This window comes from Diabrotica undecimpunctata, chromosome 2 (genome assembly GCF_040954645.1).
Source record: "Diabrotica undecimpunctata isolate CICGRU chromosome 2, icDiaUnde3, whole genome shotgun sequence".
Taxonomy (NCBI): domain Eukaryota; kingdom Metazoa; phylum Arthropoda; class Insecta; order Coleoptera; family Chrysomelidae; genus Diabrotica; species Diabrotica undecimpunctata.
The window spans coordinates 97,150,163-97,163,402 of record NC_092804.1 but is presented as its reverse complement, the minus strand read 5'-3'; the positions used below and the strand labels follow the sequence as shown (position 1 = coordinate 97,163,402).

At 30.9% G+C, this 13,240-nt stretch overlaps 1 protein-coding gene across 2 annotated transcripts in view; it reads left to right on the top strand.

Annotated features, from left to right (window-relative positions):
- LOC140434744 (juvenile hormone esterase-like) overlaps positions 1-13,240 on the top strand; it is a 538,160-nt gene that overhangs the window by 156,488 nt on the left and 368,432 nt on the right. The window lies entirely within an intron of this gene.

The window sequence follows — 13,240 nt, the reverse complement described above, 5'->3', positions numbered from 1 at the left end:
TATGGTTTTCGAACAAAGAAAATGAGTTGGTGGATCTGGAAGACTTTGCGACCAAATTCAGTGAATATTTCTGGGGTCAAGCACAACAGCGTTCAATCAAAAACGAGCTGTTAAGTGGCAAATACAACCCAAATCGTAGCATGTCATACCACCGGTACGCCATGCAAATTTACAGCACAGCTCAATACTTAGACTGTGGTTTTAACGAAGAATACATTGTGGGTTGTATCGTGCAACACTTTGATCGGACATTGGAAGATATCATGATGTTATACAACTTTAAAGAAATAGACAAACTGTGCCAATTTTTGATGATGCATGAGCAACGAAACCCCATGTATCAAAACAATGACCAAGCAAATAATAATAATAATAACAACTTCAATGGGAGCAATAACTACAGCAGAAACAATAATCAAAACGGCAATAATTTCAATAATCATCGTAATTTTAACAATAACTATAGACAAAATAATGGTAACAACAACTATAATAACTCGAACTTTAGGAATAATAATAATAACTACCGCAACCAAAATAATCAGAACTTTAATCGCCAAAACTATAATCGTAACAATCAAACTAACAACAATAACTATGGAAATAATGGACGGTATCAAAACGGTAATTACAATAATCAAAACAACGGAAATTTTAACAGAAATAATTACAATAATAACAACAGAAACTTTAACTCCAATGGCAATATGAATCATGCATTTTCAAACAGTGCCATTCAACAGAATCAGACAAACAATTCACAACAACAGTCAAATCAAAACTACACAAACAATCGAAACCATAACACTAGAAGTCTAGAAGATATAAATAGAAATAACCAAAAAAGACAAGTGAATTTTCTAAGTCACCATCAATCATACACCGACGTCAGTCAACAAGAGTCACCAATTGAAACACTCAACACATCATCACCATCACAACCCTTTGACACACAATACACAACAGATTCACAATCACCAAATTTTCAATAAAGCACCTGCTAAATGCGGCCGTATGTCACTATGAGCATCCAAGGGAGTTCATAACATTTGGGGAAGAAAAGAAAAATCAAAATTTGCAAGGGTTAATTTTAATTCAGAGTAAATTCTTTCAAAAACAAGTTAAAATTTTAATAGACACGGGTTCTGAAGTTTCACTAATTGACAATAAAGTTATTAATGAATTAAATTTTCAAAAATATTGTTATTCAATTCCAAAGGTTAATCTAGTGGGTGCAAACAACAAAAAACTATATGAAGCAAAGAAGGGAATAGTGGGAAAAGTATTATTTGATACAACCGAATATAGTATGCAATTCATAATAGTAGAAAACATGAGACATGATATTTTGATTGGGACAGACGAAATGGACAGAAATGGAATGGTCATCGATTATGTAAACAAAACTTTACAAATTCAAGAAGAAGTACTGAAATTTGGAAATACAGAAGACGAGGAATCAAAACAAGAGGAATTAAAGATAAAGGAAATTAACAATATTCAAAATCATACAAACTACAATTTTATAAATAATGAACCAGAAGAAAGTAAAATGGAATTGGAAGAAAATTTAGTATGTGCAGAAGAATGGAAAGAAGATGTAGGAAGATTGTTGCAAAAATATGATGGTTTGATAAAATCCGAAAACCGAGTGGCTGAAAAGTACATGCATAAAATTGAGGTAAAAGGAATAGAAAATTTTAAATCGAAGACATATCCAATTCCTTATAAATACCGGAAAGAAGTTTCAAAGGAGATAGAGAAGATGTTACAAAACGGAATAATTGAAAACAGCAATTCAAAGTACATAAACCCTATAGTGGTAGTGAAGAAGAGCAATGGTGAGTTAAGATTATGCCTCGATGCCAGGAACATTAACAAATATTCAACACCACAATATGAAGCACCACAAAGTGTAGATGCAATCTTTGGAAAAATAACTAAATCAAATTATTTTACAAAAATTGACCTGAAGCATAGCTTTTGGTTGATACCATTGCATAAAGATAGTAGGGATTTTACAGCCTTTTCGATAGATGGGGTAATATATAGATTTAAAGTAGTTCCATACGGTTTGCAAAGTGCATGTTCAGCTCTTGTACGTGCTTTACATCAAATTTTGGATCAATACGAAGACTTTATTATACACTACATTGACGATATTCTCATTTATTCTCACACATCACACGAACATTTAACACACATAAATATTTTGTTGAATGCATTGAATGAAGCAGGATTAAAAATTAACTTAAACAAATGCCAGTTTTATCAACAAGAGGTCACGTATTTAGGATATAAATTAGACAGAAGTGGTATTTCTATGGACGAAGAAAGAATTGAGAAAATAATGAACTATCCAGCACCGAAAAATTTGAAAAATTTACGAGGATTTATAGGCCTAATCAACTACTTTAAACGATTAATTCCAGACTTGAGTGAGAAAGAATTACCATTAATTCAACTATTGAAGAAGGATCAAAAATGGAAATGGAAAGAAGAACAAAACCAGGCCTTTCAAAATTTAAAGGACATATTTCGGACTAATCTAAGAATTTATCACCCCAGGTACGATTTGCCATTCATTCTACAGACAGATGCTTCCATGCACAAATTTGCAGGAGTGTTGTTACAAGTCCAGGACAATGAAGAAGTTCCTATTTCATTTGTGTCACGTGTAACCAGAAATTACGAGAAGAGGTATAGTGTCACCGAATTGGAATTTGCTAGCATACTATTTTGTGTAACAAAATTTCGGTATTATTTATTAGGATCAAAATTTTATATTGAAACTGACCATTTATCGTTAATAAATATCATGAATAACAAATTGCTTAATAATAGAATACATCGTGGGACTTTACTACTTCAAGAATATAACTTCGAAATTAGACATATAAAAGGAAGAGATAATGTCATTGCAGATGCCTTGACAAGGAACGAAGAGGAAGGAACAAGAGAAGAGAGAAAGATTCAAATCGGATTAAATATATTAAAAGAACAGGAGGGAATGTACTCAAAACAAGCCATTAGAGAAGATCAGCAAAATTTAACACAGAAAGAAAAGGAAAGATGTATACTGAAAGATCAAATTTACATTAAAAGAATTAGAGAGCAAGAGTTATATTACATCAGCAAAAATTTAGCCGAAGAAATACTGAAGGATTTACATGAAAAGAATGGACACGCGGGTAGTAAGAAAATATGGTTAATGTTTCGAGAAAACTATATCACCAAGAAGGATACAAGCATAATCAAAAACTTGACTAGAAAATGTCATACTTGTCAAAGACAAAAATCGAAGAATTTTTCAAATTGGAATACTCCCAAAAATATAATAGCACAAGAGCCCTTAGATATAATAGCTATAGATTTTTTGAGTGACTTGATACAAACGGAAGGAAATGGACATAAACATATCATGGTAATCGTAGATTTATTTTCAAAATTCATCAAACTTTATTCCAGTAAAAATACAAAAGTCAACACTATCATAAATAATTTAAACAATTATTTTGAAGAAATAGGAAAACCTAAACAATGCATACTGGATAAGGCCACATATTTCCAAAACGACCGATTCAAAAATTTTATGACAAGAAATGGAACCAAATTAAGTTTTACAAGCATCAGACATCCTCAATCAAATCCTTCGGAAAGATATATTCAAGAAGTGATAAAATTTTTAAGAATATCAATAGAAAACAAACACACTGTATGGGATCAACATTTATTAAGGATAGAACAATACATAAATCAGTTACCAAACACTGTGACTAATGAGATACCACTATTTCTAATGAAAAGGATAAGACCAGAAAGACCTTGGATTATAGAAATAGAACCTGAATATGACCAAATTTGTCAAGATGTAAAACTAAGAATCATCAAGAATGGAGAGAAATATTTGAAAAGACAAAACAAAAGGAAGATGAGAACAAACCAAAAATTTCAAAAAGGAGAACTAGTATTAATTAGAGCACATAGGGTAAGCAATTATAGAGATAACATTTGTAACAAACTTTTACCACCATTGGAGGGACCTTATGAAGTTGAAACAGAGGATGGAGAAAATAGTTATTTATTGAAATATCCTGAGAGTGGGTATCTTAGAGGAGTTTTTAACATAAAAGACATTTACAAATATGAACAATAAGTGAAGAAATAAGAAGACATTATTAATTTTAAGTTATATTTATAAAATGAAACAATTTTTTTTTAAGTAAAGGACATGAATGGGATACAGAAGATGGAATAATAATAATAATAATGCTGCTATTTATGAAAAATGATGAAATATGAATTATTGCGGATATTATGATTATGAATATGATATATAATATAATATGAATTATGATGAATTATGAAAGATTATAATGATATAATTATGCAGTATAATAATAAAACTTGGAATGGAATTACAGAAGAAGGATTGGAGAGGAAAAATTTGAAACGAAGATGGCAGAACTCTAAGAAACCAAGGAAGAAAAACAACTATAAAATGGATTCAAAAGTAGAATATAAACTCAACCCTCAACGAAAACTTATTAAAAATAACCGAATGATAATAAAGTCACATTCAAACTAGCTTACACTCTAACCACAAAATGCAGCTCACACGTGCTTAAATAAAACTTAAACTCTATATTTTTTTGTATATATTCAAAATAAAACATGCATTAATAAAACAAACTAAAGCAACTTAAGCTTACACATGCAAAATTAAAAGAACAAAACTAATTATTATTATTTTTTAAAGAGGGCATTCAAACTATCTGCAGCATAATTGTATACCATATATATGCAACTGAATCAAAAATTTAATTGTTTTTAACCATCACACATTCATAAAATCACTGATACATACACTTGTGTCGACGTTCAGAGAAACAATCACACAACTTGCAAAAAAACCAGTCAAAGAAAAATGAATATTTGATATTTGCCAAAAAAAAAATTGTCAAATATGAAATATTAATTTTTGGAGAATTGTTATGAAATTAAAGCTCCTAAACAGTTTTTTTTTATGAATAGTATGAACATAAAACAAAATGACAATATTGAATATACCACATATATATTTAACTCAAACAATTGTATTATTGTTGTTAATTTAATAGTTGAAACTAGATTCAACAATAAGAAAGAAACTAAAAGCAAAAATAAGCAGAATTCACAGACATGTAACAAACCAATAAGGACTATATTGTATCACCAGATTTAATTAATGTTTTCAAAATAATTTTATTATTATTATAATTAAAACCAGTTGGTTTATTATAAACAAATTTAGCATAATAGAAATAAGATTCTTTTAATACGTGAGTTATTATAGCCACTGAGTTATAGTTGGTTGATAAACACTTTTCAATTAAAAAAAAAAAATATATAAAAAAAAATTAAACCAAAAACAATTGTTGATCATGAAATTGATTATGATTTAAACTTAAGTTATTGTTCGTTATATATATATTATATTATTTATGTAAGAGATACTTACAGAATAAGCCAATATAGCCACAACATAAAGATACAAAAAGCAAATATCAAACCACTTCGGATCGAGTGGAAATAAAAACCATAAATTTGTATTTATTAATTAATTACAATTTTTATTATAATCCAAATTCTAATATATACAAGTCAATAGAATCTTCAACAGTCCTAAAACAGATAAAATATTTAAGTCATTTATTCACAAAGTAAGAAGTTTCAATTTGTTAGTAAACATACAGTTAACATGGATAGAGCTCGGAAAATAAAACGTGTTAGGAGGTGAAATAGGATATATCTCATAAATAAGAGTTCAGAATGATATAATCTTTAATGGACAGGTAATCTGAAGACAATTCTCAGTGATTCAATATCAAAAATGCTTTCAGATAGCTTTAAAATTAAATAAAAGCAAAATAAAAGCAACTAATTCATGTTAAAATTGGTGTATGTCAAATTTGTTAGTAAAAATTTTAATATTTAAATTATCATTTGTTGTAGAAATTATATGTCAAAAGAATGCTTAAATTCTCTAGTATTTGTTTCAATTCATTTCAAAAGTCAATATAATTCTCAAGATTTAACAATTTATGAAAATTTAAAATATTTTTTATTTTAATCATAAATGTCAAAAATATACAAAAATCCTGTCAGATCTTAAAAAACATTGTCAAAATGCTTGGAGATCTGGTAAGCAATGGAAAATAAAAGATAGAAAATCAATAGTTACGAAGAGGGAGAAAATTTTTGATTATTTTTCAGCAGTCACAATTTTTCAAAAGTATTTTAAAAAACTGTAAAAAAGTCCTGAATTATAACAAAGTATATTCAAATGACCTTGCCGATAAGAAACCATCGTTTCTGATTAAATTTTAGCAAAGCCTGCAGATTAACAGTATATTTTCTGATAAGGGAATTGTTAGCAGTCATCATAAAGAGGTCCACAGCTACCAGAAAGGTGAGTTTTTACACTCATTTGAATTCTCGCTGAATAAAGAGACCGTTTGGTGTTTATTTTTGACTGAAGATCATTTAAAATTCATTTTGGGTACTTATAAATATTTCTCAACCATTGGAGAGATAATTCTGATAGTTTTGCGGCCCTAATCCATTAGAAGACGTCACTGAAAGATGCAATCTTTGTTATTGAAGATTTCCATAAAATTTTTAGAGAAGGGATTATCTGAAAGACGAAAGTGAACTTTAATAAAGTTAAACGCAAGTTTTGAAACTTCTTTAGAAATAATCTTACCTTTTTTTTTTAAGCAGCCTATATCATTCTAAATCATCTTTGTGTTAAAAAACAAAATAATTTGAAGTCAAGTTCACAAAAATTTATTATCGCTTTTGTAATATTAACCAAATATAATTCACCGTTTCTTTTGCTTACTAAAATCATTAAACAAAACAGTTAAACTAAAAAATTGAAGGATTATAAACCTTTGTTTTCGCTCTAAAAAGATAGTAAGTGAGGTTATAAATATTTTGACAAACAAACACGTATTAGATCTTAGATCAAGTATTTCTTGTTGCAACTTCACAAAACATTAATTTCATATACTTACTTCAATATTGTATTACGTCATAAATCTAAATCCATTCATATTAGTATTAAACGTTTAAGTATTGGCTTATTTATTGGAAGAATCTTAAATAATTTTTTGTATATATTATACAAGATATCGTTGTGTAATATTTAATTGATCACTTGTGAATAATTGCACAGTACATTAAAAATAAAACTTCTTGTGTGGTGATTTTTGCTTTATATAATTTTATATAGCTTTATCAAGCAGTACAGGTCACAGAACTCGTTTGAGTTAAGAGTCTGCATGTTCTAAGACAAATAAGTAAAAAAAATTTAAATTCAAAATACAGATTTAGAGAATACAAGGTGAGTAGAATAAATGTTTGTCAAATTTTTTTTATTTTCAGGCGTTCAATAATTTTTATTAAAAGCATTTCTAAATTAAACAATATTACAAATTAATCAACTTAAAAAAATTATTTTTATCTTCATAAAGCTAGCCGGTAAATAAGAGCAACTTGTAGTTTTCTTGCATCGGATTCACATATCATAACAATATATATATATATATATATGTTATATGAGAAAATATTAACCTTGAACTAGCTTAAGTTCGCCGACTTCAGATTTCATCATCCCATTCCCATAGAAACCGCTGAGCACGCATTAGAACTTTGTACGAACCGTTGGCCAATATTCATGGGAACAGCAATTCAGCACTTCATACCAAACATATAAATTACCATTCTCAGATGCCGGAACCACTTTTAGCTGCAACTTCGACCAGTCCAGTTTTTAGTCATTTTAAATTAATTTAATTTTGTACTATTATTTAATATTTAAATTGTAACAAATAAAGTTCTTTTTTAAAAAGTCAAATACGTGATTAGTGATCTAACAATTGGCGCAAAGTCAGTAGGATCCGGTTAACGTTGCTAGAACACGTGTATACTCACTGGCAGCGGCGGATTCTCATCCCTTAACGGAACAAAGAATCTACGGAAGTCCTCACTCCTGTGACCTACGGAAGGAACACCTAGTGAAGCCCCTGGTAGCCGAGCAGAGAGAACAAGACAACCCTTAAAGAAGAAAGCATCTCCGAACAACCTCACTCCTGTAATCTACGGAAGGAACACCTAGTGAAGCCCCTGGTAGCTGAGCAGAGAGAACAAGGCGTCCCGATGTTCTTCTTTATGTAAGTGGATTTTGAATCATCTCGTTAATAATTTTGTTATAATAATTTACGAAATTGACTATACTGCAAGTCAATTAATCAAGATACATAAAAGAAAATACAAGTTGATTATCTAATATTTGAAATTATTGATATTTCTTTACACACTATTTTATACTGATATTTTATTGACATATTTTTTTTTCTTGCTATATTTTGGTATATTTTTCTTGATATATTTTTATTTGGTATATTTGATACATTTTTGTTGATATATTATTTGATATTTTTATATTGATACATTTTTGCCCTTTATATACCACCACATTTTTTTTTCCCTTACATACTGATACATTTTATATTTCTCCATACTTCTATTTTTCATTTTCGTTTAAAAATTTCTCGAAAAATGCCTGAGACACGTTCCCAGACTCAACAAGAAATCGAACCATACAAGCTTTCGGAAATATTTTCTATTATCCCAGAATTTGAAGGCGATCCGATTTCTCTTTCTACATTTTTAGATGCGTGCGACTGTGCTTTTAAAATGGCCACAGGCGATCAGCGCGTTCTATTAACGATTCACGTAAAAAATAAACTTAAAGGTAAAGCTGCACAGCTTATTAATTCTAGAAAACCAATTTCTTATACAGAAATAAAACAATTACTAAATCTACATTTCGGAGACAGTAGAGACCTGACCTCTTTAATACAAGACTTACAAAGACTAAAACAACTATCTAACGAATCTCCTCTAACTTTCTTTAACCGTTTACAAGTTCTGAATGCAAAAATGCACGCCTCGATCCAAGTAGCAAATTTATCCCCAGATCAAAAAACTGCCCAATGTGACTTAATCGATACCATGGCCCTAAACACACTTTTAACCGGTTTAGAACCTCGTCTAGGACAAATTATTAGGGCTAGTAATCCAAAAGATCTCATTGAAGCAAGCAATCGTATTAGACGCGAACTTCAATTGTCATATTTTGAAGAACAAAAATCTAATTCTAGATCAACTATTCCTAAACCCTCTCAACCAATGAGAAGACCCTCATCTCAGTTTACAAAATGTACAAATTGTGGCCGCATTGGTCATCTAAATAGTGAATGCCGCTCTTCACGTTTCGTACAGCCAAACCAAACCTTTTCTAGGCCACACGGTTACCAAAGCCAATATAATAATGGACCCAACAACTATCAAAACAATCAGAACCCTAATAGGAATCAATATTCGTCCAACAATCCAAATTTCAACCAACAGAGACCTTCCTTTTCATCTCAAAATCAAAGTCGTCCATCTGTTATTCAAAGAAACCCAAACTTCCAAAGAGCACATGTTTTAAACGAATACCCTGATGAAATGACGACTGACTTTTATACAGACGATTACTATACAGATAATTATTATAATACCGATAACTATGAAAACTATGAAACGGATTATTATACAGAAAATAATCCGCAAACTGATAACTTTTACGAAACCAATAACACACAAAATTATCAGGATTTTCTTTCACTTCAGAATCAAAATCATCCTCCCAATCATACGAACCCCTCAACGGATATTACGAATATCCAAGAACAAATCCAAGCACTCAACTTGGACAACTTTCATCCGAATCTCAATTTTCCCGAACAGACATTCATGTAACCCCATTTCATACAATGAGTTCCAAAAATTTATATTACATTAATGATGCTACCAACACTTTTAAACTTTTAATCGACACAGGTGCTGGAATCACTGTTTTCAAAGAAAACACAGCACGCAATTATCATAATAGATTTCCTGAAAACGTTACTATTCAAGGTATAACCGATCAAAAATTGTTAATAACAGAATCTGTCCTGATTCCCTTCACTGACAATAATCCTCACAAAGTCTTTATTTTCAATTTAGACATTGATTTCGATGGCATAATAGGCCTAGACTTTCTAGATCATTATGAATGCGTAATAGATCTCAAATACCGACAGTTGCATACAAATTTTAAAACTGTCACCCTTCACAAAGTAGGGCACGAGACAAACACACCTCCTAAAGACAAAACACCGACACACCCTACAGAAACAACACAAAACGAACCTAAAATAAAAATTAAATCAGATTCTAAACAGGAATCAAATTTAAAATATCAAAACCCTATAAATGAAAAATATACTATCGTAAAAAACCGAGATCAAGACAAAAATCTTGAAAGACCAGAGAGAAAACGAATAAAAGGAAAAAACAGAATTACCATTGACAGCCGGACCGAACACATATGCAGACTAAAATGCAACTTATCAAATACAGATGCCATATTATCAGCTCAAGAAATAGAAAAAGTTAGATTACCTCATGCATTAGTCCATGTAGATGAAAATGGAGAATTCTTAACTTCCGTACTAAATGCTAATGCTATGCCGAAGACAATCGAATTTTCAGACATTTCAATCGAACCTTTCAAAAATTCTGAGACAATCCTATCCTACAACGGAAATGATTTTGAAGAACCCGTAGTAGATAGAACACGAATAATTAAAGATCAACTAAGAATTGATCATCTAAATTGCGAAGAACAAGAACTAATTCTAGATATATGTACTGAATACGCAGATATATTTTATGTCGAAGGCGACAAACTGACCTTCACAAACGAAATCAAGCACAAAATCGAAACAAACAACGCTAAACCTGTCTTCACTAAATCCTATAGATATCCTCAAATACATAAGGAAGAGGTAAAGACGCAAATTAATAAAATGTTAGAAGAAGGAATAATCCAGAAAAGCGTCTCGCCCTGGTCGAGTCCAGTCTGGGTCGTACCGAAGAAATTAGATGCGTCAGGAAAACAAAAATGGCGAGTTGTTATTGATTATCGAAAACTCAACGAACTCACAGTACAAGACCGTTATCCTCTACCACAAATATCAGAACTATTGGACCAACTAGGAAGATGCCAATACTTCACAACACTAGATTTAGCGTCTGGATTTCACCAGATTGAAATCGAGCCACAAGACATCCAGAAAACGGCCTTTTCCGTCGAAAATGGACATTACGAATTTGTCCGCATGCCATTCGGACTAATGAATGCTCCATCTACTTTCCAGAGAGTAATGGACAACATCCTCTTAGGAATACAAAACGAAAGATGCTTAGTGTATATGGATGACATAATTATCTACTCACCCACTATTCATGATCACATGTCACGACTAACAGAAGTTTTTAAAAGGTTACGAAAAGCAAATTTAAAAATACAGCCAGACAAGTGCGAATTTTTAAGAAAAGAAGTAGCATATTTAGGCCACCTTGTAACAGAAAATGGTGTAAAAACAAATCCAGTTAAAATATCTTGCATCAAAAACTTCCCGGAACCAAAGAACACCAAAGAAATAAAATCATTCTTAGGCTTAGCCGGTTACTATAGAAGATTTATTCCAAATTTTGCCAAAATTTCTAAACCACTTACGAAACTACTTCAGAAAGATGTACCTTTTATTTTTAATTCTGATTGCAAAGAAGCCTTTAACGAACTCAAAAATATTTTAACTTCAGATCCAATACTTATATATCCCAATTTTGAGGAACCATTTTTACTCACAACTGACGCTAGTGCATTCGCGATTGGAGCCGTTCTATCGCAAGGCCCTATTGGAAAAGATTTACCCATAGCTTATGCCTCCAGAACTTTATGCGATGCCGAAACAAAATATTCGACTATAGAGAGAGAACTATTAGCTATCGTATGGGCAGTCAAACATTTTAGACCATATCTTTTTGGCCGAAAATTCACCCTGATTACCGATCATCGACCCCTTACATGGCTTTTTTCGATAAAAGATCCCGGAAGCCGATTAGCGCGTTGGCGCCTAAAACTCGAAGAATACAATTATAAAATAGAACATCGCGCAGGAAAAATAAACAGAAATGCAGATGCCCTCTCAAGGATAAAGATTAACCATTTCAAGGATTGTGCAAACTTTCAATCAAAAATCTCATTACATGCATCGAATGAAGATGACACGGAAACTCAAGAAAACGAAGACGACGATGAAGAAAATATAGAAAAAATGTCCGAAGAACTTGACAAGTTTATCGAACTGTATAGAACTAAGTCAATAATCGATTATTCTAAAATTGAAACATCGAATACGGACTTATTAGACAAATCCAACAAAAATATTGTTACATTTTTTTGGCAAAATAAACTTGAAGAACTCCACGAGAAAATAATGAATGACATATTCGAAGAAAACATGGAATATAGTAACCGAAGAATTAATATTGTACACAGCAAAACTGTAAAAGATCGAAAATATTTTATTATACCATTACCGTTTGATCCCGAACGAGTAATATCACATTTGTTTCTTCTACTTTTTGCAAATAAAGATCAATTCGATGAATCAAAAATATATTGCGTCGAAAATAATCTCGAACTACCTATCCTAGAAATATTTTCTTATATTTTTGCTGACAAAGAATTAAAATTAAGAATCTGTCAAAATATAATTAAAACAGCCAGCGAAGACGAAATCCCTCAAATTTTAGATCATTACCATTGTGGTAAAAACAATTTACATCGAGGAATAAACGAAACTGTCAGAAGAATAAAGCAGAAATACAATTGGAAGAATTTAACAAAAGATGTAGAGAAATTTGTAAAAGCATGTGAAATTTGCCAAAAAGTTAAGATTTGCAGGAAAAACTTAAGTGGACCACTAGTCATAACAGAAACTCCAAAAACACCATTCGAAAGAATAAATATGGACATATTCGAATACCCTACTAGGAACTACGCTTTAACTATTCGTGACGAATTGACAAAATTCACGCAAGCCTATCCTTTGGAAGACAAAAAGGCAGTAACAGTAGTCAAGACACTCCTACTCTTTTTTCAACACTATGGAACACCACTAAGAATTCATTGTGACTGCGGTCGAGAATTCGAGAATGCTATAATCAAAGATCTATGCGAATTATACGACATTAAACTAACATTTTCTAGCGTTAACCATCCACAATCTAATGGATCTATAGAAAGGTTTCA